Genomic DNA, 26,124 nt, shown 5'->3' with positions numbered 1-26,124 from the left:
GCATCTCTAGGAAGAGGTGCAGTCGACGTCCTGATGAACGGTCTCGGCCTGGAACGTCGACTGTACCTCTTCCTAGAGATGCTGCCTGGCCTGCTGCGTTCACCAGCAACTTTGATCTGCAGACTTTGTCGTGTTTGTGATTTACCTCCCTGTTGTCGCTCCGGCCTTCCGGCCACTGGTGGCGCTGCACGGACCTCCGGCCACTGGTGGCGCTGCACGGACCTCCGGCCACTGGTGGCGCTGCACGGACCTCCAGCCACTGGTGGCGCTGCACGGACCTCCGACCACTGGTGGCGTTGCACGGACCTCCGGACACTGGCGGCGCTGCATGGACCTCCGGCCACTGGTGGCGCTGCCGCGAACATCCTGCTAACGCATGCGCGGTGCCGAATGCAGCTGCCGTTGGTGGGTGTCCGATTCGGGGCGGCGGTGAGTGGAAACATCCCCGAGTTTGTGTGAATCTGGGCCGCTTAAATTCGGAAAGTCCCGGGCCCGAGCTCTGCCTGACGGCTGGAGCAGGGGTGCAGTGCCAGTTTTTTGGGTGCCGGAACTGTACGAGGGGTGGTTGATAAGTTCGTGGCCTAAGTTAGAAGGCCTGAAGTTTACAGCTGTCGTTACATGTACGTGTAGTTCCGCTCTGTGAGTGATCATGCAGAAAGTTTGAAGCTAATAACTGTTGTGGTATTTCTGTTTCAGATAATTGAAAATTGACTGGTTTTCAAAATTGACTCCTTCCACCTCAGGCTAAGAACCTCGATCTCACACCTAATCAGTCTACCAGCTCATTTCATGCACTGGGTAACTTCCTTCCCCCATTCATGTAATGAGCAGGTACACAAATTGGGTGTGGCATATATAAATGAATAGGGCTTCTCATAATGTCAACCACTAAACCAAGATGAAAGAAATATATGAATTCCACAGCTCAATAGACAATAGGTGCAGGAGTAGGCCATTCGGCCCTTTGAGCCAGCACCGCCATTCACTGTGATCATGGCTGATCATCCACAATCAGTATCCAGTTCCTCCCTTAACCCCATAACCTTTGATTCTGCTATCTTTAACTGCTCTGTCCATTTCTTTCTTGAAAGCATCCAGAGACTTGGCCTCCACTGCCTTCTGGGGCAGAGCATTCCATACATCCACCACTCTCTGGGTGAAAAAGTTTTTCCTCAACTCCGTTCTAAATGGCCTACCCCTTATTCTTAAACTGTGGCCTCTGGTTCTGGACTCACCCATCAGCGGGAACATGTTTCCTGCCTCCAGTGTGTCCAATCCCTTAATAAACTTATATGTTTCAATAAGATCCCCTCTCAGCCTTCTAAATTCCAGAGTATACAAGCCCAGTTGCTCCAATCTTTCAACATATGACAGTCCCGCCATCCCGGGAATTAACCTTGTGAACCTACGCTGCACTCCCTCAATAGCAAGAATGTCCTTCCTCAAATTTAGAGACCAAAACTGCACACAGTACTGCAGGTGTGGTCTCACCAGGGCCCTGTACAGCTGCAGAAGGACCTCTTTGCTCTTATACTCAATTCCCCTTGTTATGAAGGCCAGCATGCCATTAGCTTTCTTCACTGCCTGCTGTACTTGCATGCTTGCTTTCAGTGACTGATGTACACAGAAATATAGTAACAGTTAAGACATTAACAAGATTATAGCCTATCGAACATCTGAACAGGGATACAAGCCTGACTTCGAAGGACCATTACTTTCAGAACTGCTTTTGGAGCCGGTTAGAAAATTTGAATTAGATGCAGGCGAAACACAGCTTTTGTTAGTTTTACTGTTATCAATGACTTGTATGTTATCCTTGTTACACTCCTCAGCTTGTTTACGGAAGAAAGAAGTTAACATTGTTTGCTTAGAAGCCACAGGGTTGTTGGTGAGAAAAATTTACTTTTGTATCAGCGAGTAATCCACGGACCACCACAGATGTAGCCTTACTGATACGACTGAGTCAGAGCAGACAGCAGGGCCCACAGCGCTTAGCAGTGTTCCTAAGCAGGTATAAAAATAACAGAAATAAAGCAAGTAAGTTTTTTACACTTTTAGATATCTACATTGGAACCAAGTAATCAAGTATGAAAAAAAAACGTCTAATGAAGTTTTGCTAAAGCCACGAATATTGCTGAATATTAGTATCAAAAGTGGAAGGTTGGCAACTCTGCCTCGTACCGTTTCTCTCACAGAAATGTTTGGACAGGAAGTGTATCTGTGAGTGTCGATACTCACAATATCCTCACACGTCGGGTACTACATGGTTAGACCTATACAGATTCTGTTTAGTCTTTAAATATATAAAAAGTTAAAGCTTGAATCTTTACATAAATTATTGTCGTATCTATACGAATAAAAAATATCGTATTTGGAAGTGATAAATGTTAATAGGGGAGGAGGGCAACCATTTGGGAGGTTTGGAAATGCATTTCATCTCATTCATTGCCTCAGTAAGTTACTCTTTTTCCTATCAACACAAAGAGACAAACAGCCTCTTTCCAATCAACTACAGTTGGTGGAGCTCGGCCAAGGGGTTGATCTGCTATTAATGACAGTTGAAATGATGTAAAACTAGCTTATAGCCTGGAAATGTGTTTTTTTTCCCCCATTTGGCTTAAAAAAAATAAATTCACTTTATCCAGGTGTAGAAGAGGATTTGGGATGATTACCTTGAATATTTCATCAAAATCAGGCTGAAGATAAGTGAGCAGTCAATTTTTCTTTCATTATTTTGGACTTTTAACCTTAGGTATCGATGTTCACTCCTTGCTTAATACAGCTGCTACCTGGAATCCAATGGTACCCGTTGGAAAGAGCGGAAAAACGCTCACACTTGTGTACAGTCGTCCCTCGGCTGGAGAGAGACTGAGGATCTGTGAAATGGAGGGAGGCTACAGCAGGGCATGCTGGGAAAACAACGGGTCGAGCCAGGACGAACTTCACAGATACCTAAATAAAAAACAGTCACAGATCCAGGATTTCACCAAAAACGATTCACTAAGGAGAGGATATTGAATTGTGTATGGTAAGGGAAACAAAGAGGGTAGTTATGGAAACTATGATAATTAAAGAAGAGCAAGTACTGGAGCTTTTAAGGAATATAAAAGTGGATAAGTCTCCAGGTCCTGACAGGATATTCCCTAGGACCTTAAGGGAAGTTAGTGTGGAAATAGCAGGGGCTCTGACAGAAATATTTCAAATGTCATTAGAAACGGGGATGGTGCCGGAGGATTGGAGTATTGCTATATATGGTATATATAATTATCTGGATAGACAGGGTCTGATTAGGAACAGTCAACATGGATTTGTGCATGGAAAGTAATGTTTGACAAATCTTATTGAATTTTTTGAAGAGGTTGCTAGGAAAGTTGACAAAGGTAAAGCGGTGGATGTTGTCTATATGGGCTTCAGTAAGGCCTTTGACAAGGTTCCACACGGAAGGTTAGTTAGGAAGGTTCAATCGTTAGGTATCAGTATTGAAGTAGTAAAATGGATTCAGCAGTGGCTGGATGGGAGACGCCAGAGAGTAGTGGTGGATAAATGTTTGTCAGATTGGAGGCCGGTGACTAGCGGTGTGTCTCAGGGATCTGTACTGGGTCCAGTGTTGTTTGGCATATACATTAATGATCTGGATGATGGGGTGGTAAATTGGATGAGTAAATATGCAGATGATACTAAGATAGGTGGAGTTGTGGATAATGAAGTAGGTTTTCAAAGCTTGCAGAGAGATTTAGGCCAGTTAGAAGAGTGGGCTGAAAGATGGCAGATGGAGTTTAATGCTGATAAATGTGAGGTGCTACATTTTGGTAGGAGTGATCAAAATAGGACATACATGGTAAATGGTTGGGCATTGAAGAATGCTGTAGAACAGAGGGATCTGGGAATAATGGTGCATAGTTCCCTGAAGGTGGAATCTCATGTGGATAGGGTGGTGAAGAAAGCTTTTGGTTTGCTGGCCTTTATTAATCAGAGCATTGAGTATAGGAGTTGGGATGTAATGTTGAAATTGTACAAGGCATTGGTAAGGCCAAATTTGGAGTATTGTGTACAGTTCTGGTCACTGAATTATAGGAAAGATGTCAATAAAATAGAGAGAGTACAGAGAAGATTTACTAGAATGTTACCGGGGTTTCATCACCTAAGTTACAGAGAAAGGTTGAACAAGTTGGGTCTTTACTCTTTGAAGCGTAGAAGGTTGAGGGGGGACTTGATAGAGGTATTTAAAATTATGAGGGGGATAGATAGAGTTGACGTGGATAGGCTTTTTCCATTGAGAGTGGGGGAGATTCAAACAAGAGGACATGAGTTGAGAGTTAAAGGGCAAAAGTTTAGGGGTAACATGAGGGGGAACTTCTTTACTCAGAGAGTGGTAGCTGTGTTGAACGAGCTTCCAGCAGAAGTGGTTGAGGCAGGTTCGATGTTGTCATTTAAAGTAAAATTGGATAGCTATATGGACAGGAAAGGAATGGAGCGTTACGGGCTGAGTGCGGGTCAGTGGGACTAGGTGAGAGTAAGCATTTGGCATGGACTAGAAGGGCCGAGATGGCCTGTTTCCGTGCTGTAATTGTTATATATCGTTATATGGTTAACCCTACCCCTCTGGAGTCTCTCACATCAGAAACATTTCTCTCATCGGGAAATGAGGCAGAATATGTGGAGTTCACAGGGTCACATCGACAGACTAAATTACCGACATTCGGTGAATACCCTGGAGCTGGGCAGTGAGGGACATTGATAATGATGGGAACTCCGATCAGTGATTTACCGAAGGGTTTAATGTTTCCTGAAATATTCGAGTGAGAGAAATTCCCTCAGACCCACAGTTTGAATCACTTTGTTGATCAACTTGTTTGTTTGTGTTCAGACTTGGGAGGAATAAACTGGGAGATTCAGGAGTGAAACTGGTGTCTGCGGCTCTGAGGAACCCGGAGTGTAAAATACAGAAACTGTGGTAAGTATCAGACTGTGGGAGATTGTGTTTACAGTCACTGGGTGTCTGACACTGAACATTGTGATCAGTAATTGTGTTGCTGATAAACACTGGGGATTTGTACCGTCTCCTGTCTCTCTGTGTCCTTCACCCTCACTCTCTCTCATCTCCAGGCTGGACAGTGTCGGTCTCACAGATTCTGGTGCCGAGGATCTCATCTCCACTCTCAGTACAAACCCATCACTGACGGAGCTAGACCTGAGTGGTAATAAACTGGGAGATTCAGGAGTGAAACTGGTGTCTGCGGCTCTGAGGAACCCGGAGTGTAAAATACAGAAACTCTGGTAAGTACAAGACTGTGGGAGATTGTGTTTACAGTCACTGAGTGTGTGACACTGAACAATAATGTGATCAGTAATTTCTTTATTAACCTTTTTATTGATTTAAAAGTATAAATACAGTAAAGAGGAGAATTAGTTCAAGTATATATATCAGTAACAATATAAACCAAGATTAAGATAGACATTGTCAAAGTCATAGATATTAAACTAGTATAATATATAATAAAAGAAAATGAAAATAACAATTCTCCTCTTAACCAGTTTATGAAGAGAAAGGAAAAAACATTGGGTTTTAAATGAAAAGGGAAAAAAAACACTACACTATAACAAAACAAAAAAAGGGGGACTGGGCATCTCATTTTGAGGATACGACCCAAAAAGAGAGAGAGAGACTTTCTGATCAAATCTAAAACTTCGATTAAAAAAAGATCGTAAGAGTAATAAATCAAATTAAATGAAAATATTGGATAAAAGGTCACCATATTTGCTCAAATTTAAAGGATGTATCAAATGTCCGACTTCTTATTTTCTCTAAACTTAAACAGGACATAATGGAGGAGAGTCAGTAAATGACTGTAGGTGGATTAGAATCCTTCCACTCCAATAAAGTGGCTCTCCCAGCCGGTAAGGTCGAAACGGCTATCATACATCGAGCGGAAACAAGAATATTTCGTAAGCAAATTAGGTTGTAGATCCAGATCCAAGACTTTTGATAGTGTTTTAAAAACATCTCTGCAAAAGTTATCTGGCTTTATACAAGACCAATACTTATGAGTTAAAGCATCCAGCTCAATATTACATCTGTCACAAGTAGGATTAATACTGGAGAAAATATGCGCTGGTTTATCCTTTGACACATGGGCCCGATGCGCTACCTTGAACCGTATCAAGGAACGACAGGCACAAATAGATGAGTTGTTAACCAAATGAAAAGTTTTACTCCATTGATTATCTGAAAATGACTCTTTATCATTAGATATCATTCGTGAACTCGATAACCGTTTATAGATTAAGCTAACAACCTTTTTTGAAATGGACTCTCCAGGAGGCGCTCATGGTGTGAGGTACATTTTGGCTTCGCTCCATTCCCTTTACTTCTTTTACCCGTAACCACCCTTATTTAATCTGTTTATACCTACACTAATAGGTTTATAACACAAATATATCTTTGAACTTTGATTTTAACTCGCTGGAAATGTGAACCAGAGGACGAGAAGTTAAAAATGGGAAGGACTCCAACGGCAACGGGAAAAAAACGATGGCGATCCTAAAGCATCTAAGCAAATACCAATAACTTTTGAAATAATGTCGAATCTTCTAGAGGAAAAACTTAATCAAAGATTTGCTGTGTTTGAAGAAGTTTTGACGATGATTCAAGATGACATTAGATCGTTTAGATGTGAAATTGATCAACAGCAAACTAGAATTTCAGAACTGGATGCTGCCCGTTGGCAGAGGACAAAAGATTGAAGCCCTGGAAAAAAATCTGGCTTCAACATCCCATGTTGGAACGTTATAAATCCAAGATTATTGATCTCGAAGATCAATCCCGATGACAGAACTTGCGGATAATCGGGCTTCCCAAAGATATCGAGACGGCCGATCCTACCAAATACTTTTCTCAATTTTTAATGGATGTGTTTGGTTCAGAGGTTTTGGAGGCCCCTCCATTGCTCGATCGCGTGCACCGTACATTGCGCCCCAAACCTTCCAGAGAATTTAAACTGAGACCCATTATTATTCTGTTCCATTATGCTCACATTAAGGATCGTGTGGTACGAGCTGCGTAGCGGAAAGATATGATCGAATTTCAAAGTTTCAAATTTTGCCTCGTTGAAGATTTCAGTCCTGAAGTTCTGAGGGAATGGATAGCTTTTAAACCACAGATGTCAGAATTTTATCAAAAAGGCCTTAACCAGCGTTGCTGTTTCCAGCACGTTTGAAAATAGTTCTTGCCGATAACTCTCGTCGTCTGTTTAAATCTCCGGATGAAGCTCAGTTTTCTTGACAATCAGCGTTCCTCTGCTCCGGACTAATTAACGGACTGTTGTTTATTCTCTTTGTTCTTACATGCTTGTTTTTGCAGTGGATCCAGATCCAAAACTTTTGATAGTGTTTTCAAAACATCTCTCCAAAAGCTTACAGCTTTGGATTTTTATAATCTGAGGGCTTTTGCCCTGGGTTTGTAGGGTAGGTATTTTTCGTATTTTCGGATAAGTTTTCTTTCTTTACTGATTCTGTATTTTATTTATTCTTTTTTACTTTTTATTTTTCTTTCTTTGAAACTTTATAGGCCTATATCCTTGCTAAATGTGGATTCCAAGATATTTTCAAAATTACTGGCAACTAGACTGGAGAAAGTATTGCCTCCAATTATTTCTGTTGACCAGACTGGATTTATTAAAAATCATTATTCCTTCTTTAATATTAGGAGATCAATGAATATTGTTTATACTTCTTCATCCAGAACTCCAGAATGTGTCATTTCACTGGACACTGAGAAAGCTTTTGACAGAGTCGAATGGACATATTTGTTTAATTCGCTTGAGAAATTCAATTTTAGTCCGATATTTATATCTTGGATTAAACTGATATACCTTACCCCCTTCGGCATTTACCAATAATCAAAGATCTCCCTTTTTTCAGTTATTTCCTGGTACTCGGCAGGGTTGCCCTCTTTGTCCATTATTATTTGATATCGCCCTGGAACCTTTAGCTATTGCTATTCGTGACTCTCCTAATATATTTGGCATTACCCGCAGGAATGAGATACACAAACTATCACTATATGCAGATGATTAATTATTATATATCTCTAACCCTGAGAAATCCATTCCGGCAGTTTTAGCTCTGCTTCCTCAGTTGAGTAACTTTTCCGGTTACAAATTGATTAATAAGAAGCATAAGGACTTATTGAAGTTCAATTTTTTTTCCTAAATCCTTTTTTAATACTGTTGATTCCAAAAGTTCCTCTTATATATGGCAGAATAAAAATCTCAGATTAAGTAAAAAATACTTACGTAGAACATAGACATAGAACATAGAATAGTACAGCACAGTACAGGCCCTTCGGCCCACAATGTTGTGCCGACCCTCAAACCCTGCCTCCCATGTAAGCCCCCCATCTTAGATTCCTCCATATACCTGTCTAGTAGTCTCTTAAACTTCACTAGTGTATCTGCCTCCACCACTGACTCAGGCAGTGCATTCCATGTACCAACCACTCTCTGAGTAAAATACCTTCCTCTAATATTCCCCTTGAACTTCCTACCCCTTACTTTAAAGCCATGTCCTCTTGTATCGAGCAGTGGTGCCCTGGGGAAGAGGCGCTGTCTATCCACTCTATCTATTCCTATTATCCTCTACACCTCTATCATGTCTCCTCTCATCCTCCTTCTCTCCAAAGAGTAAAGCCCTAGCTCCCTTAATCTCTGATCATAATGCATACTTTCTAAACCAGGCAGCATCCTGGTAAATCTCCTCTGTACCCTTTCCAATGCTTCCACATCCTTCCTTTCGTGAGGTGACCAGAACTGGACACAGTACTCCAAGTGTGGCCTAACCAGAGTTTTATAGAGCTGCATCATTACATAGCGATTCTTAAACTCTATCCCTCGACTTATGAAAGCTAACACCCCATAAGCTTTCTTAACTACCCTATCCACCTGTGAGGCAACTTTCAGGGATCTGTGGACATGCACCCCGAGATTCCTCTGCTCCTCCACACTACCAAGTATCCTGCCATTTACTTTGTACTCTGCTTTGGAGTTTGTCCTTCCAAACTGTACCATCTCACACTTCTCCGGGTTGAACTCCATCTGCCACTTCTCAGCCCACTTCTGCATCCTATCAATGTCTCTCTGCAATCTTTGACAATCCTCTACACTATCTACAACACCACCAACCTTTGTGTCGTCTGCAAACTTGCCAACCCACCCTTCTACCCCCACATCCAGGTCGTTAATAAAAATCACAAAAAGTAGAGGTCCCAGAACAGATCCTTGTGGGACACCACTAGTCACAATCCTCCAATCTGAATGTCCTCCCTCTACCACCACCCTCTGCCTTCTGCAGGCAAGCCAATTCTGAATCCACCTGGCCAAACTTCCCTGGATCCCATGCCTTCTAACTTTCTGAATAAGTCTACCGTGTGGATCCTTGTCAAATGTCTTACTAAAATCCATATAGATCACATCCACTACCCTCATCTATATGCCTGGTCACCTCCTCAAATAACTCTATCAGGCTTGTTAGACACGATCTGCCCTTCACAAAGCCATGCTGACTGTCCCTGATCAGACCATGATTCTCTAAATGCCTATAGATCCTATCTCTAAGAATCTTTTCCAACAGCTTTCCCACCACAGACGTAAGGCTCACTGGTCTATAATTACCCAAACTATCCCTACTACCTTTTTTGATGGGGGACATTTTGGCCAATTCCCTGCCCTCCCCTTTAATGGCTGCACGCCAGGTTTAATTCCCAACCGTTCTAACGGAACTGGCTCCAGCCTGAAGCTGTCTGTCGTTCGGAGCGTTCCCACAGTGATGTATTTCCGCCTCCTGTCCAGTGGCACAGCTTCCAGTGGATGTGCGGGTTTGAGACTCCCCCACGAGACCCCGGGGAATTAGACAGGAAGAGCCCGGGGGCCGGGGCTCAGTCTGGGACACTGGTGTCCCGGGGCGGGATTATCCCGGGAGAGAATCCTTTTGCTCCCTTTGCTGAGGACGGTGCATTCGGCAGGTCTGGCTGATATAATGATGTTAAATTGACAAATACCTCGGCAGTGACCCTGGATCTGCAGCGACATCGGACACGGCCCTGAAGTGTGATTTTATAATCATCGGTTCCCCGATGCAGAGTGACGGTGAGAAACGGGACTGATTATTCAATCTGTCACTCATTGTCACCGGTCAGTTAATTGTGAGTGATTCTGAGTGAGTCGGGAGCAGCTTATTTATCCCTGCACACGAGCAGCTCACACATTGTTTAATTTACATTTGTCATGATGAAATCAATAAACCACTGTAATTTCCTGTCTTGGTGTCGGACTCGAGTCTCACTAGAGGAGAAACAGTACCCTGGGGTTACTGCTGCCCACCGCACCCAGTGAACTGCAATAATGGTGTGAGCTCCTCACACTGGTACGGCAGCGTCTCAGCTCCAGGCTGAGGGATGTCAGTCTGATAGTGTCTGGTCCCCAGGATCTGTTCACTCCCCATCCCGGCTGACCACCGCATCCTCTCACGCCAGATACTCGCACTATCCTGATCCCCACCTTCCTGCGTGCTTTCTTGCTCTCACAGTCAAAAACAATAAAGGAGATTGGAAGCTCATATACTGTATAATATCGGACCCACGTCCACCAAGGTCGCAAACAGAAGGGAACAGAAGCAATCAACACGGGCTGAAGCTCCCTCTTTACAGACCTGGCACACAAACCCGGGGCCAGACAGAGTCAAGCTTCCTCCGCACAGACCCAGCTCACACCCCCACAATCAAAGCATCTCATAATCTTATACACCTCTATCAGGCCACCTCTCATCCTCTGTTGCTCCAAGGAGAAAAGGCCAAGTTCACTCAACCTATTCTCATAAGGCATGCTCCCCAATCCAGGCAATATCCTTGTAAATCTCCTCTGCACCCTCCCCATGGTTTCCATATCCTTCCTGTAGTGAAGCGACCAGATCTGAGCCAGTACTCCAAGTGGGGTCTGACCAGTGTCTATATAGCTGCAACATTACCTCTCGGCTCCTAAATTCAATGCCACGATTGTTGAAGGCCAATATACCGTACACCTTCTTAACCACGGAGTCAACCTGCACAGCTGCTTTGAGCATCCTATGGACTCGGACCTCAAGAACCCTCTGATGCTCCACACTGCCAGGAGTCTTACCATTAACACTACCTGTAAAAGTACAACGAAGGAATAGGGAAAAAGCCTAAGAAGGTTAATGCGTACGGATAACTGCATTCTACTCTTTATTTGTTGTTTAATCTCCCCGAGGGGAGGTGCAGCATTCCGAGGGGCACTGCAATACTGGGTCGATGCACGGAGCGGACGAAGGAAGCCCCTATTCCATCTTCCTGTTCCAAAAATCAATGTAATATATGGTCCCAGATAAGGGACGCATCAGATTTTAAACTGATAAGAACTGATTTTTTTGAAAAATATACTTTATTCAGAAATATTACAAAATAAAATTATTTGCAAAAAAACATTTGTTGACCCTAAGTCCTTATAGAATAAATAAAGTTATTTACAATAAATCATGTGTTTACTCTGTCCTTATTCAAAATAAAGATGTTTACAATAAATCATTCATTGACTCTCATTCCTTTACTGATGTTCCATTACAGTCTATACCTTTCCACATTTCCAGCCACTCCTGTAGCACGATGTTGATTCATCTATCCACACCACTGAGGAGAGGAATACTCTTCGCCACCCGACTCCTCGCACTCCCGCGCGCGGGTGACAAACCGAAAACTGTGGTCCTTCTCCAGCCGGCTTTTGCGGTGGCTGCACCAAGTTTGAGTGCATCCCCCAGCACGTGATTTATAATTTAAATTTTTAATATTTACTATCGATTTGTACTCCAGGGAGCACGAAGAGCAGAATCAAATATCGCTGTGATGATTGTACGCTCTAGTATCAATTGTTTGGCAACAATAAAGTACTCCTGCAGCTGAGAATGTGCCAGTCGGCAGCACATTCTCCCACGGACATCTCCATGTGCTGGTAAATCATCAATTTTCGGGCCGACCGAAGAGCGTCCTTCACCGAGTTGATGCTCTGACAGCAGCACCGGATGTTGGTCTCCATGTGCGTCCCCGGGAACAGCCCGTAGATCAGAGAGTCCTCGGTTACGCAGCTGCTGGGGTTGAAACGTGACACCGTCCCTTCTGTCATCCTCCACACCCTCTCTGCGAACTGACAGTGTGCGAAGAGGTGGGTCACAGACTCCTCCTCATTGCAGTCCTCCCGTGAGCAGTGGGGAGCGGAGACGATGTTCCAGGCGTACAGGAGGGATCTGACTGGGAGGGCCCCTCTCATCGCCAGCCAGGCGAGGTATTGGTGACTGTTGGTGAGGTCTGGCGATGAGGCATTTTGCCAGATGAACTGGACGGTCTGCTCAAGGAACCACCCCACTGTGTCCATCTCGTCCTTCTCCTGCAGTGCCTGCAGGACATTATGTGCCGACCACTGCCTGATGGCCTTGTGGTCAAAGGCGTTCTCCTGGAAGAACTTTGCTACGTGGGATAGGTATGCCGGCAACGACCAGCTGACTGGGGCGTTGCGCGGGAGTGGGGCCAGACCCATCCTTCGCAGCCAGGGCGACAGGTAGAACCTGGGCACAGAGTGGTACTTGGTGCCCACATACCTGGGCTCTACACACAACCTGATGCAGCCATATACGAAGCTGGCCATCAGGGTGAGGGCGACATTGGGGACGTTCTTGCCCCCGTTGTCCAGGGACTTGTGCATGGCGGTCCGTCTCACCCGCTCCATCTTGGATCCCCAGACGAATCTGAAGACAGCTCGGGTGATTTCCGAGCTGCAGGAGCTGGGGACGGGCCACACCTGCGCCAAGTACAGCAGCCCTGAGAGCACCTCACACCTGATGACCAGGTTCTTGCCCGTTATCGACAGGGAGCGCCCTCCCCACAGTCCCAGTTTCTGTTTCACCTTGGCAGTCCGCTCCTGCCAGTTCTTGTTGCACGCCTCAGCCCCTCCAAACCAGATCCCCAACACCTTCACGTGGTCAGACCTGATGGCGAAGGGGACGTTGGATCGGTCCGGCCAGTTGCCGAATAGCATAGCTTCGCTCTTCGTGCGGTTGACCCTGGCCTCCGACACTAGCTCAAACTGTTCGCAGATGCCAATCAACCTGCAAACTGACCTCGGATCAGAGCAGAAGAGGGTGACGTCGTCCATGTACAGGGAGGTTTTCACTTGGGTCCCTCCACTGCCTGGCAGCATCACCCCTCTTATGCCCTCATCCCTCCTGATGGCTTCGGCAAAGGGTTCAATGCAGCAGGCAAACAAGACAGGGGAGAGAGGTTTCCCACCCATTGACCTGGACTGCACTACAGATGTCTGTGTCGAGCAGTCTGATCTGATTCTGGATTCCCTCCCCAAAACCAATTTTGGAGAGCACATCCGCCATGTACGTGTGCAATATCCTGTCGAAGACTTTCTCCTGGTCCAAGCTGACCAGGCAGGCGTTCACCCCCGTCCTGCACGTAGGCGATGGTGTCCCTCAGCAGCGCGAGGCTGTCTGAGATCTTCCTGCCCGGTACAGCGCAGGTTTGGTCCGGGTGGATCACCTGTCCCAGAGCAGACTCGGCCCTGTTGGCAATGGCCTTCAACAGGATCTTGTAGTCCACATTCAGGAGAGATGGGTCTCCAATTCCTGATGTCCTCCCTTTCCCCCTTCTGCTTGTAGATGAGGGTGATCATGCCCTTCCTCATGGACTCTGACATACTGCCGGCCAGAAGCATAGCGTTGTACACTTCCAGCAGGTCTGGGCCCATCGAGTTCCACAGAGCCGAGTACAACTTAGCCGGTAAGCCGTCGCCTCCGGGAGTCTTACCCGACCCAAAGGAACGGATGGAGCCTGTCAACTCGACCAGAGTCAGTGGCTGATCCAGACTCTCCCGCTTGCCGTCGCCTAAGACCTGCGTGATAGATGACAGGAAGTTGCGGGAGGCTGTGGATTCTGTGGCCTTTTCATCGTACAGACCGGCATAGAAGGACCTGCAGATCCTCAGTATGTCATTCTATGAGGACACGACTGAGCCGTCCTCTTCCTTAAGGTTGAGGATCACAGAGCTCCCCTTGTGCACCTTCTGGAAGAAGAAGCCTGAGCACGTCTCGTCCTGCTCCACGGTTTGGACCCTTGATCGGTAGATGATCTTGGAGGATTCGGCGGCAAGGTGCTGGGCTTTTCGGCTCTTCACCTCTCGCAGTTCCTCCCCGACATCCACCCCCTTCGACTGCAGAAGGAGGAGTTACTGCAACTCTGTCTGGAGTTTACGCAGTTCCATATAACCATATAACAATTACAGCACGGAAAGAGGCCATCTTGGCCCTTCCAGTCCACGCTGAACTCTTACTCTCACCTAGTCCCACCGACCTGCACTCAGCCCATAACCTTCCATTCCTTTCCTGTCCAATTTAACTTTAAATGACAACCTCAAACCTGCCTCGACCAGTTCCCTCTGCTCCTGGCTTGCTTTCTGGATACCCTTGCGTATGAAGAACTTCTTGATGTTCTCCTTGGTGGCTTCCCACCAGAGAACTGGGGAATCAAAGGTTTTCAAGGTTTTCCAACCTGTGTACTCCTCCTCTAGTCCTGCTTGTAGCAGAAAGAGTGAAGATGTATCAATTAGTCGGCCAGGCAGCACCTCTAGGGAGAGGTACAGTCGACGTTTCAGGCCGAGACCCTTCCTTCAGTTAGTCCTGACGAGGGGTCTCGGCCTGAAACGTCGACTGTACCTCTTCCTGGAGATGCTGCCTGGCCTGCTGCGTTCACCAGCAACTTTGATGTGCGTTGCTTGAATTTCCAGCATCTGCAGAATTCCTCGTGTTTGTGCATCAGTTAGTGATCTCCAAACTGAGTTGGGTCTCACTGATGTGGAGGAGGCTACACTGGGAGGAAGAGTGATTATGAAAGAGGTGTAGGGATAGATGTAACACTTATTGTGGTTGCAGGGTGTTTGGCAGACGAGAGTCACAGCGAGAGTGATCCCTGTGATAAATGGAGACGGACGTGGAGAGGAAGATGTGCCTGGTGGTGAGATCCTGGTGGAGATAGTGGAAATTGCAGAGAATATGTTGAATGCAGAGCTTCAGTGAATGGCAGATGCAGAAAAGGTAATCCTATCGTTATTATGTCGTGGAGGGGACATGGGGAGAGGGCAGACGCGCAGGAAATGGAGGAGTTACGGGTGAGTTCTGTATTGATTGCAGTGGGCAGGAAACCCCTTTATTGATTGAAAAAAGATTTCTTGGATGTCCTAGCATGAAAAACCTCCTCATAAAATCAGATGCAGCAGAGACAAAGAAACTGAGAGAAGGGAATAGTATCCTTGAAAGTGAGAGTGTGAGCAGAGTTTCCATAGGTCCATTTAATGTCAGAAAGTAACTGTTGTGGACAAGGTAACTGTGGGAGTCAGTAGGTTTGTTAAAGAGGCCAGAAGGTAATCCGTTTCTGGAGACAGAGAGAGACAGATCAGGAAAGGGGAGTGAGATCATGAAAATGGACCAAGCAAATTTGAGAGAGGGGGTGTATGTTGGTGGGAAAGTTGACAAATCTGACGACAACATGAGGAAATCTGCAGATGCTGGAATTTTAAGCAACACACATAAAAGTTGCTGGTGAACGCAGCAAGCCAGGCAGCATCTCTAGGAAGAGGTACAGTCGACGTTTCAGACCGAGACCCTTCGTCAGGGCTCACTCCAGACTAAATCTGACGAGCTCCACACGGGAGCTGGAAACAGCATCAATGACGTCATCAATGTGGTGGAGAAAGTTTTACCTGTCTACCTTTGAACGCTCCAAAAACAGCCCAAAATTTTAAAACAACACCAAATTACTTCACTATACTCAATGCGGCACTAGCCAAAGGGCAGATTACAAATCATTTCCTTACTCAATGAGAAAGGTTCAATCTTCTTCCATGGTGTCAGGTAGTTTCTTTGCATCCCAATCGCAGTACTCTTGGCAACTCACAGCAGGCTGGTCCCAGGGTAACTCTGTAACCCAAAATCATAGTCATACTTTATTGATCCTGGGGGAAATTGGTTTTCATTACAGTTGCACCATAAATGATAATAAAACCATAAATAGTTAAATAGTAATATGTAAATTATGCAAGGAAATAAGTCCAGGACCAGCCTATTGGTTCAGGGTGTCTGACCCTCCAGGGGAGGAGTTGTAAAGTTTGATGGCCACAGGCAGGAATGACGCTCTGTACTGCATCTCGGTGGAATGAGTCTCTGGCTGAATGTACTCCTGTGCCCAACCAGTACATCATGTAGTGGATGGGAGACATTGTCCAAGATAGCATGCAACTTGGACAGCATCCTCTCTTCAGACACCACCGTCAGAGAGTCCAGTTCCATCCCCACAACATCACTGGCCTTACGAATGAGTTTGTTGATTCTGTTCACACAAAATAATCTGCAGATGCTGGGGTTGTTGATTCTGTCGGTGTCTGCTACCCTCAGCCTGCTGCCTCAGAACACAACAGCAAACATGATAGCACTGGCCACCATAGACCCGTAGAACATGCATCATAAAGACCTGTGGCTAGTACATTCTGCCCAGGAGATGTGCCCTGGCACTGAAGAGCAATCTCCCTGTTCAATCACAGCTACACTACCATTTAAAAGAAAATGATTAAAATAAATTTGAGAAACTTCAGCCTTGCAAACAGCCAAGCTTTAAAGTTCCCAAACCACAGCGGGAGAAAGGCAAAGAAGTCAGAATGTTACACTGCTGGTTATTTAACATTCTGTAATCTACAACTTAGTATTCTTCTATCACACCAATAGTGTTGAACGAATAGAGTTCACTGCATAGGGTTATTGAAACGCTAATCTGTGGCTGGTCCTGCAAAAAAAAAATTGCTCCCCAGGGATGGACGAAAGGAACTGGGAGAATAATATAACGACGGAATGGCAATCTTTTGAAATAAAATAAGTGCTGGGAATACTTGCCACTTCAGTCAGCATTTTGCAGAGAAATAGAGCAAATGTGTCAGGTTAATGGCTCTTAGAACTGATGAAAGATCACTGCCATGATTAAGAATCACATCTGAATCATTAACTGCTTCTTTCTCTACAGAATGCTGCATTACCACCAAATCCTTTTCGGCATTTTATGCCTCTTTTCCCCAGATTTCCACCTTTTTTTTTTCCTCCTTGGAGACGTAGTAAGTGATACAAGCCATAGGTTGGAGAATGTTGTTAAATGCTGGATGGAGCTGGACAAACTTAGGCAAATACGGAATGTTCATAATTACTTCCGGTATTTGGCTGGTGGGATACGGCAGAAAGGGCTTCGGATGTCAGGAAAGTAGCATACCCACATTCTCCCGATTATCGCCGATTTCTTAATGGAACCAGTTCTGGTCAACAAGCTTTCTTTACCAATGAAGTCCAGCCGGACGGTTAGATTATTTTCTGTGGAAATAATCCATTGACTGCAATGCCGTTATTTGCCACATGCCAGCTCACACTTAAATATTGTCCGAGTTGCAACCCTACCCCCTCCCTTTCATCCGACTCTATCCCGTCCCTCTCCCCGACCAACTCAACTACCCATCGTCCCCCATCAAACGACCTCACTTACCCCATTTACAACCCTCTCCTTCTTCGCAATCCCCAGCCATCGCTTCCACCCGATGTTCCTAGCCACCCTCCTCCCGTTTCCGGAGGACCCCTCCCCAATCACCTGCCCCGCCAGGCTCGCCAAACGACCCGGCCGCAACTTCGCTTCTCTCGCTGCAACGCCTTCCGTAAACGTCATCACGCTTGCAATGACATCAGACACTAGAGGACGGGCAGAACAGCTGAGAGGAGGAGTATGCATACAAACCAGGGCGGCCTCTCTCATTTGGTTGGCGGAATATCCGCTATTTTACATGATCAGCTGTATTCCGAAAGAGATTTCGCGACAAGGGAGAAAAATACAACTTATGTCAAAGACTGAGCGAAATTACACCAAACCTACTTCAAAAGTTGAAGAGAGGTAGGATAAATCGGTGTCCTGTAGACAGTCGGTCCAACTTAATAGAGGGAAGACTAGCAAGATCCGAAAGGGTCCGGACATTTGTGGTATCGCTTCTCGGCCTTTTGGCTAAGATCAAGTGTAGTATCTGTTCTTATCAGACCAGAAGGCGCAGGAGGAGAGTTCGCGCTGACGCAGGGGTGGATCCTAATGCTGATTGGCCTCCAATCTAACACCCCATACCAGCGACGACAGCAGTGAGTTAGAAGATGGCAGCAGCGAGCAGTACATCAGCTCGAGGCCAGGGTATCAAGAACACTGTCAGGCTGACAGTGCGAGACCGGAACGGGGGCACCGGCTTCACCCGAGAGACCTTCATCCGGAAGGTCTTGCTGGATTGCTGCGGATTTACGCCCGATGACATCTACTGCGTCCAGGACTTCGCAGGCTTCTTCGATGTCACTTTCCGGCAGGCTGCAGGGTGGCAGAAGCTGTACCAGCAGCTTCAGCTGAAGGGGACAGAGGCGCCGCTGTCACTGCTGAAAGCACAGCCCCTCTTTGCAACGGCTACGCAACAGGAAAGGACAATCACGGTGCACATGTTCAACCCGCACGTGCCAGTGGTAGATGTCCTTACGTTCCTCGCTCGGTATGTGGAGAGCGTAGGAACACCAGCAGACGTGAAGGACGGGCTGGGAATCTGGACCAGCAAACGGCAGGTGAAGGTGAAGCTGAGGTTGGATTCCAACGGCGGCATCATCCACCCCCCCTCCGTCTTCGCCATCGGAGGGAACCGAGGGTACATGGTGTACGCGGGACAACCCAGGGTGTGCCGAAACTGCGGCAAGGAAGGGCACATCGCAGCCCAGTGCAGGGTGGTGATGTGCAAGAACTGTAAAATGGAAGGCCACCTGACCAAAGACTGCACGCAGGCCAAGGCCTGCAACCTCTGCGGACAGGCCGGCCACCTGTACAGAGCCTGCCCGAAGCGTGGGGGCACCTACGCACAGGCGACCAGGGGAGGTGCTGGCCCTGAAAGGGCCCAGGCTGATGCGGACGTACCCGCCAGCGCTGCAGATGAGGCACCCGACAGGACGGATGACGAGACCAGGGAGGAAGGTGCAAGCACCCCAAGACCTGCCACCCCACTGCAGACCCTCCAGGACCAGGCAAACGACGAGCAGGAGTCCATGGAGGAGGGGAGAGCTGAGGCGGAAACCGAATGTAAGGTCGTGAAACGAAAAAAGACCCAAAAGGCGGCGGCCAAGCGACAGAAGGCGGAGCAACGCCAGAAAAGGGCAGGGAACCACGCAGCCCCTGGTACCCTGTCCTCTTCAGAGGAGGAAGGAGTTGGGGGAGGCCAGCAGCCCCGGCGGAAGAAGCGGCTGGCAGAACAGGTGGAGAGGAGGAGAGAGAGGGGAGAAAGTCTGCTGGCCACCCCCCAAGTACAGGAGGCGGAGAGCAGCAGACGCACAGAGCTCCGGGAACCCGGGAGCAGAGCCACGGCTGGTACCCAGCAGCCGGAAGGGGAAGCAGCCCAGGAAGTCAGCAACCCCCCGGGCCCAGACCCAGAACCAGAACGGCCACACACGGAGGAGTACTACCAGCAGTACCTGAGCCCACAGGAGGTGGAAAACTTCACAAAGGCGGTGGGGATGAAGGCTCAGGATGGCAAGAGTGAGGACGGAGAGCAGCCAAAATAAAAGACTTAACGATGGCAGACCTTAAATTGGCGTGCTTGAATGTGCGAAGTTTGAAGAGTACTGGGCGATGCGTCAGCACGCTCCAGTACCTGGACACTGTAAAGGCCGATGTGACCTTCCTCCAGGAGTGTGGACTACCACATCTCCGTAACTACCGGAGGTGGTCACGGTGGTGGAAAAAAGGTTTGTCGGTGTGGTCGGGGGGCAACGATTGTCGCGCTTCTGGCCTGGGGATTCTGCTGCGGGGAGGCAACTTCTCAATCACCCAAGTGAAAGAGGTGGTTGCGGGGCGCCTCCTGGTAGCAGACGTCAAATACCGGGGCACTCCGCTCCGGCTGATCAACGTGTACGCCTCCCCCGTGCGGAGCGAGCGGCTGGCCGTCTTCGAGCAGCTCCCACAGCTGCTGGTGACGACCCAGCCGGTCGTTCTGGCCGGAGACTTCAATTGCACCATTGATGCGGCTGGAGGACCCGGCAGTGCCGACGGCAGGCTAGACAGTACCTCTAGACTCCTGAGGGAAATGGTGAAGACAGCCAAGCTGCGCGACGCCTTTGGCACCCCCACAGGTGGAGCACAGCCGCAAGCCACCTGGACACGATCGGACGGCTCAGCCCGCTCCCGGATCGACTTCCTCTTCCTGTCTGAGTCCCTCACGGTCAGGTCCACCGACGTCACGCCGGTGTTCTTCTCTGACCACTGCCTTCTGAGAGCCACCTGTCACTTACGGGAGGACCAGAAGGCAGGCAGGGGGACGTGGAAGCTGAACGTAAAGCTGCTGACCCCAGAGAACATCGAGGAACTAGAGAGGGAGTACACAGGTTGGAGAACCTTGAAAGCCTTCTTTGATTCCCCAGTTCACTGGTGGGAAGCCACCAAGGAGAACATTAAGAGGTTCTTCATCCGCAAGGGTATTCAGAAGGCAAGGCAGGAGCAGAGGGAACTGCGTAAACTCCAGACAGAGTTGCAGCAACTTCTCCTTCTGCAGTCGAAGGGGGTGGATGTCAGGGAGGAACTGCGAGAGGTGAAGGGCCGGCAAGCCCAGCACCTCGCCGCCGAATCCTCCAAGATCATCTTCCGATCAAGGGTCCAAACCGTGGAGCAGGACGAGACGTGCTCACGCTTCTTCTTCCAAAAGGTGCACAGGGGGAGCTCTGTGATCCACAACCTTAAGGAAGAGGACGGCTCAGTCGCGTCCTCGCAGACCGACATACTGAGGATCTGCAAGTCCTTCTATGCCGGTCTGTACGAGGAAAAGGCCACAGAATCCACAGCCTCCCGCAACTTCCTGTCGTCTATCACGCAGGTCTTAGACGACGGCAAGCGGGAGAGTCTGGATCGGCCACTGACCCTGGACGAGCTGACAGGCTCCATCCGTTCCTTCGGGTCGGGTAAGACTCCCGGAAGCGACGGCTTACCGGCCGAGTTGTACTCGGCTCTGTGGAACTGGATGGGCCCAGACCTGCTGGAAGTGTACAACGCTATGCTTCTGGCCGGCAGTATGTCTGAGTCCATGAGGAAGGGCATCATCACCCTCATCTACAAGCAGAAGGGGGAAAGGGAGGACATTAGGAATTGGAGACCCATCTCTCTCCTGAATGTGGACTACAAGATCCTGTCCAAGGCTATCGCCAACAGGGTCAAGTCTGCTCTGGGACAGGTGATCCACCCGGACCAAACCTGTGCTGTACCGGGCAGGAAGATCTCAGACAGCCTCGCGCTGCTGAGGGACACCATCGCCTACGTGCAGGACAGGGGGGTGGACGCCTGCCTGGTCAGCTTGGACCAGGAGAAAGCCTTCGACAGGATATCGCACACGTACATGGCGGACGTGCTCTCCAAAATGGGATTTGGGGAGGGAATCCGGAATTGGATCAGACTGCTCTACACAGACATCCGTAGTGCAGTCCAGGTCAACGGGTGGGAAACAGACAGCTTCCCCATCAGGTCTGGAGTCAGGCAGGGCTGCCCCCTCTCCCCTGTCTTGTTTGTCTGCTGCATAGAACCCTTTGTGGAAGCCATCAGGAGGGATGAGGGCATAAGAGGGGTGACGCTGCCAGGCAGTGGAGGGACCCAAGTGAAAACCTCCCTGTACATGGACGACGTCACCGTCTTCTGCTCTGATCCGAGGTCAGTTCGCAGGTTGATTGGCACCTGCGAACAGTTCGAGCTAGCGTCGGGGGCCAGGGTCAACCGCACGAAGAGCGAAGCCATGCTCTTTGGCAACTGGCCCGACCGATCCAGCGTCCCCTTCACCATCAGGTCTGACCACGTGAAGGTGTTGGGGATCTGGTTCGGAGGGGCTGAGGCGTGCAACAAGAACTGGCAGGAGCGGACTGCCAAGGTGAAACAGAAACTGGGACTGTGGGGAGGGCGCTCCCTGTCGATAACGGGCAAGAACCTGGTCATCAGGTGTGAGGTGCTCTCAGGGCTGCTGTACTTGGCGCAGGTCTGGCCCGTCCCCCGCTCCTACAGCTCGGAAATCACCCGGGCTGTCTTCAGATTCGTCTGGGGATCCAAGATGGAGCGGGTGAGACGGACCGCCATGCACAAGTCCCTGGACAACGGGGGCAAGAACGTCCCCAATGTCGCCCTCACCCTGATGGCCAGCTTCGTATGTGGCTGCATCAGGTTGTGTGTAGAGCCCAGGTATGTGGGCACCAAGTACCACTATGTGCCCAGGTTCTACTTGTCGCCCTGGCTGCGAAGGATGGGTCTGGCCCCACTCCCGCGCAACGCCCCAGTCAGCTGGTCGTTGCCGGCATACCTATCCCACGTAGCAAAGTTCTTCCAGGAGAACGCCTTTGACCACAAGGCCATCAGGCAGTGGTCGGCACGAAGTGTCCTGCAGGCACTGCAGGAGAAGGACGTGATGGACACAGTGGGGTGGTTCCCTGAGCAGACTGTCCAGTTCATCTGGCAAAATGCCTCATCGCCAGATCTCACCAACAGGCACCAAGACCTCGCCTGGCTGGCGGTGAGAGGGGCCCTCCCAGTCAGAGCCCTCCTGTACGCCCGGAACGTCGTCTCCGCACCCCACTGCCCACGGGAGGACTGCAGTGAGGAGGAGTCTGTGACCCACCTCTTTGCACACTGCCAGTTCGCAAAGAGGGTGTGGAGGAGGATGGACGGGCTAGTGTCACGTTTCATCCCCAGCAGCTGCGTGACAGAGGACTCTCTGATCTACGGGCTGTTCCCGGGGACGCACACGGAGACCAACATCCGGTGCTGCTGGCAGATCATCAACTCGGTGAAAGACGCTATTTGGTCAGCCCGAAACCTGATGATCTACCAGCACATGGAGATGTCTGTGGGAGAATGCTGCCGACTGGCACACTCTCGGCTGCAGGAGTACGTGCTGAGGGACGCACTGAAACTCGGTGCAGCCACCGCAAGGGCCCGGTGGGGGAGGACCACAGTATAGGTTTCTCCACCCGTGGGAGTGGGAGGGGTCGGTGGGCGGGGAGTATACCCCTCAACAATGCGATGCAAAGCTGAACTACTGGAGTGCCACGTGGGTGGCTATAAACACGGGTATTTTACTGAGTATAATGGAAACGTATGTAAAGGATGAAAAGCTATTGAATGGCTTACTGTATATATTTATTTTTGAATAAAGTATATTTTGAAATAAAAAAAAAAAAATCTGTTCTTATCAGTTTAATATCTGATACGTCCCTTATCTGGGGACCATATATTAAATTGATTTTTGGAACAGGGAGATGGAATAGGGGCTTGCTCCGTCCACTCCGCGCATCGACCCGGTATTGCAGTGCCTCCGGGAACGGTGCACCTCCCCTCGGGGAAACTAACAACAAATGAAAAATAGAATCCGCTTGTCTCTATGCTTCCTGTTTCTGCCTCGTACTTTTCGCAGGCTACATTTGTTTTTAATGAGGGGACACAGCAGCTCAAAGGCAACCATGGGAAAATGGCAACAGAAACAGCACGCACACAATTTACAGCAGTCGTGGATAAAGTCAGGTCGGCAGTAAAACACACGCAGACGATTAATAACGAACGTGGGAATAAAGTACACACACACACATTCAAGGGAAAAGTCAATACGATGCCCGAGCCCCTTCACTGTACAGGCACGGCTCAATGCTATCAGGGGCAATCACCAACCCTATTCAATGCACAGCTTACCAACAATTTCCTCCAGCGCTGTTCCACGGTTCTCAGCCTGGAATGAAGCAGAGTGGTCCCTCGGAAATGGCAAAGAGAGCGTCCAGCCCTTTTCATGCAGGAAGGCTGAAGTGCCCGGCCCAGGTAATTCACAGGAACGCTAACGGCTCGGTGCCGGCAGGGTTAAGCTGATTACAAGGCCGGTGGTTAGGTGTGCAGTGATGGGCGAGGAGGGGTCAATCCTTGATTGGCAGGGGGCGTGTCTTCTGACCAGGCGTGGGCAGTGCTGTCACGTGACAGTCAGCACAGTCCACCCCTCGGCAGCCTCGCCACTCGCCAGGCGTTACCGCAGTGAAAAGGAAAGGAATACATCTTACTCTATTTATAAGGTGAACGCTATATCTGACTATACAGAACTAAAGAAAGACAGACGTGCTCATAAAAATTTGGCAGACAACATAATATACACACAGCGATGATAAATAACGAGAATGAGTGCAATCGCCCAGTTGCCCACCACCCCACCGCCACAAAGCTCCTTCCACAGGGTGCAGAGGTCAGGGTTGGGGATCCATGTCCATGTACAGCTGCCTGCGCGTAAAACGGGGAGGGCTTGTCTCCAGCCCTTGCCTCTGCCCCCACTGCATCTATTCAAGGAGGGTGATACCATCCCGCACGGTCCTCCCGTTAGCTGGTGTCATGAGGGGCAGGATCACTGACTATATCGGGGTGCGCGGTGGTGACCAGGTATCCTGTGAGGGTACCGGTCACCCAGGTGTTTTATAAAAAATTACGGTCGCAGGCTCCCTGGTAGATGCCGTTGACCAGCGCCCACTCTCTAACAACCCGGGTGCCCTGACTGACCGTACCCCATTGCGGGCGCCGGTGTAGATCCCACTCCAGGAGGGTGGGGTATCGGACCCTCACAGCGGTCACCACCCGATCCCACAGGGTAGAGCCTACCCGGATCTTCGGCTGCGGCGCCCGTGGGGCGTTGTTGATCAGACAGGCTCCCCGGGGCGCTCGCCTCTTGATCAGAGAGGCTCATGTTGGGGCCCCCCTCATCCCACAGCCGGAGCAGCCCCGCGGCCAGGTGCTCGCAACGTGGGTCCAACTGCTCGGGCCAGTCCACCGGTTTACCGTGGTCCGCCAGGCCTCAAATCCCTCTCTCGTCGGTCCAGCCGGGAATCCTACGCTCGGTGCCTGTACTGGCCATTTTGCCCCTGTTCAAGAACACTTTCCCCACGCAGCGCCAGTGAGGAAACAGATTCTGCAGGTCTCAAAGTCAAGGGCTCTGGGCTCACAGTCTGGGTAGTGAAGGATTTTATTTACAGAAGGCAAACGGGGGAAAATGGCAACGGAAGCAACACGCGCACAACTTACAGTAGTCGGATCAGCAATAAATCACATTAAATCGCGTGGGGACAAAGTATACAACCACCCTTGACTTTGTGCAGGCGCGGCTCTTCTGCTTAGGGACAATATCCACACTCCCAACCCTATTCAAAGCACAACTCACGGACAGCAGGGTGGTCCCTCGGAGGTAGCACAAAAGAGAGAGGGTCACGCACACGTGGGCTGCTTTATAGGTCTGGAAGGTCCAGCCCAGGTGATTCACAGGGAAGCCAATGGCTCGGTGCCAGCAGGGTTAAACTGATTACAAAGGCCAATTACCCGAGGCCAAGTACAAGGCTAATTAACGAGGCCAATGGTGAGGTGTGCATTGATGGCCCAGGCGGGGTCAAACCTTGATTGGCAGGTGACGTGTTTCCGGCCAGGTAAATGGGCAGAGCCGTCACGTGACGGTCCCGACCCCCCCCCCCCCCCCAGTCCAGATGCCAACTGCGTTTCATTGGCTTTGTATCTGGAGTCGGCACAATGACAAAGCTGCGTCCGGTCTGATCTAATCACTCAATTCAGACCCAAACAGGAAATGTGCAGGTTTCATTTAAACCCCTCCATGTGTATAAACACTAATTACTATTCACATTCCTCCAGCCTCACTGGACAGGAAACATCAAGTGAGACACAGCAGGAGGTGGCCATTCAGCCCCTCTAACCACCAACAAGCTGACGGCTGCTCTCCCATCTCAGCCACATGTTTCTGCCCGATCCTCATTTCCTCGATCCCTTCGGTCTCCACACATCTGCCGGCCTCTGTTTTATGTGAGGACGATCACCGAGTCTTCACCGGCCTCTGTGGTGGGGATTTACAGACATTCACCACCCTCGGAGTGGAGACATTTCCCCTCATCTCAGTCCCGGACAGTCCACCCCCT

The 26,124-nt window shown here is 49.1% G+C and overlaps 1 long non-coding RNA gene, 1 other non-coding gene and 2 pseudogenes across 3 annotated transcripts; 3 read left to right on the top strand and 1 right to left on the bottom strand.

Moving 5' to 3' along the window:
* The first annotated feature begins 393 nt into the window (after nt 1-393).
* On the top strand, nt 394-11,514 carry LOC140208619 (uncharacterized). Of its 2 annotated transcripts, XR_011888845.1 has the most exons (4): nt 394-429; nt 2,783-3,028; nt 4,868-4,954; nt 5,107-11,514. It is a non-coding gene; the product is annotated as an uncharacterized lncRNA (long non-coding RNA). The 2 variants fall into 2 exon arrangements; XR_011888844.1 differs by lacking the exon at nt 394-429 and having other exon boundaries at nt 2,459-3,028.
* Nucleotides 11,283-11,465, bottom strand: LOC140208779 (U2 spliceosomal RNA). The gene has a single exon (XR_011888934.1). It is a non-coding gene; the product is annotated as a U2 spliceosomal RNA (small nuclear RNA).
* Nucleotides 11,515-18,125: 6,611 nt separating the features above from the next.
* On the top strand, nt 18,126-18,257 carry LOC140208794 (U2 spliceosomal RNA; annotated as a pseudogene).
* A 5,080-nt stretch (nt 18,258-23,337) lies between these two features.
* LOC140208861 (U2 spliceosomal RNA) lies at nt 23,338-23,515 on the top strand (annotated as a pseudogene).
* The last annotated feature ends 2,609 nt before the right edge of the window (nt 23,516-26,124 follow it).

The sequence above is a fragment of the Mobula birostris genome, chromosome 13 (genome assembly GCF_030028105.1).
Source record: "Mobula birostris isolate sMobBir1 chromosome 13, sMobBir1.hap1, whole genome shotgun sequence".
Taxonomy (NCBI): domain Eukaryota; kingdom Metazoa; phylum Chordata; class Chondrichthyes; order Myliobatiformes; family Myliobatidae; genus Mobula; species Mobula birostris.
This window is presented reverse-complemented; position numbering and strand designations above follow the sequence as displayed.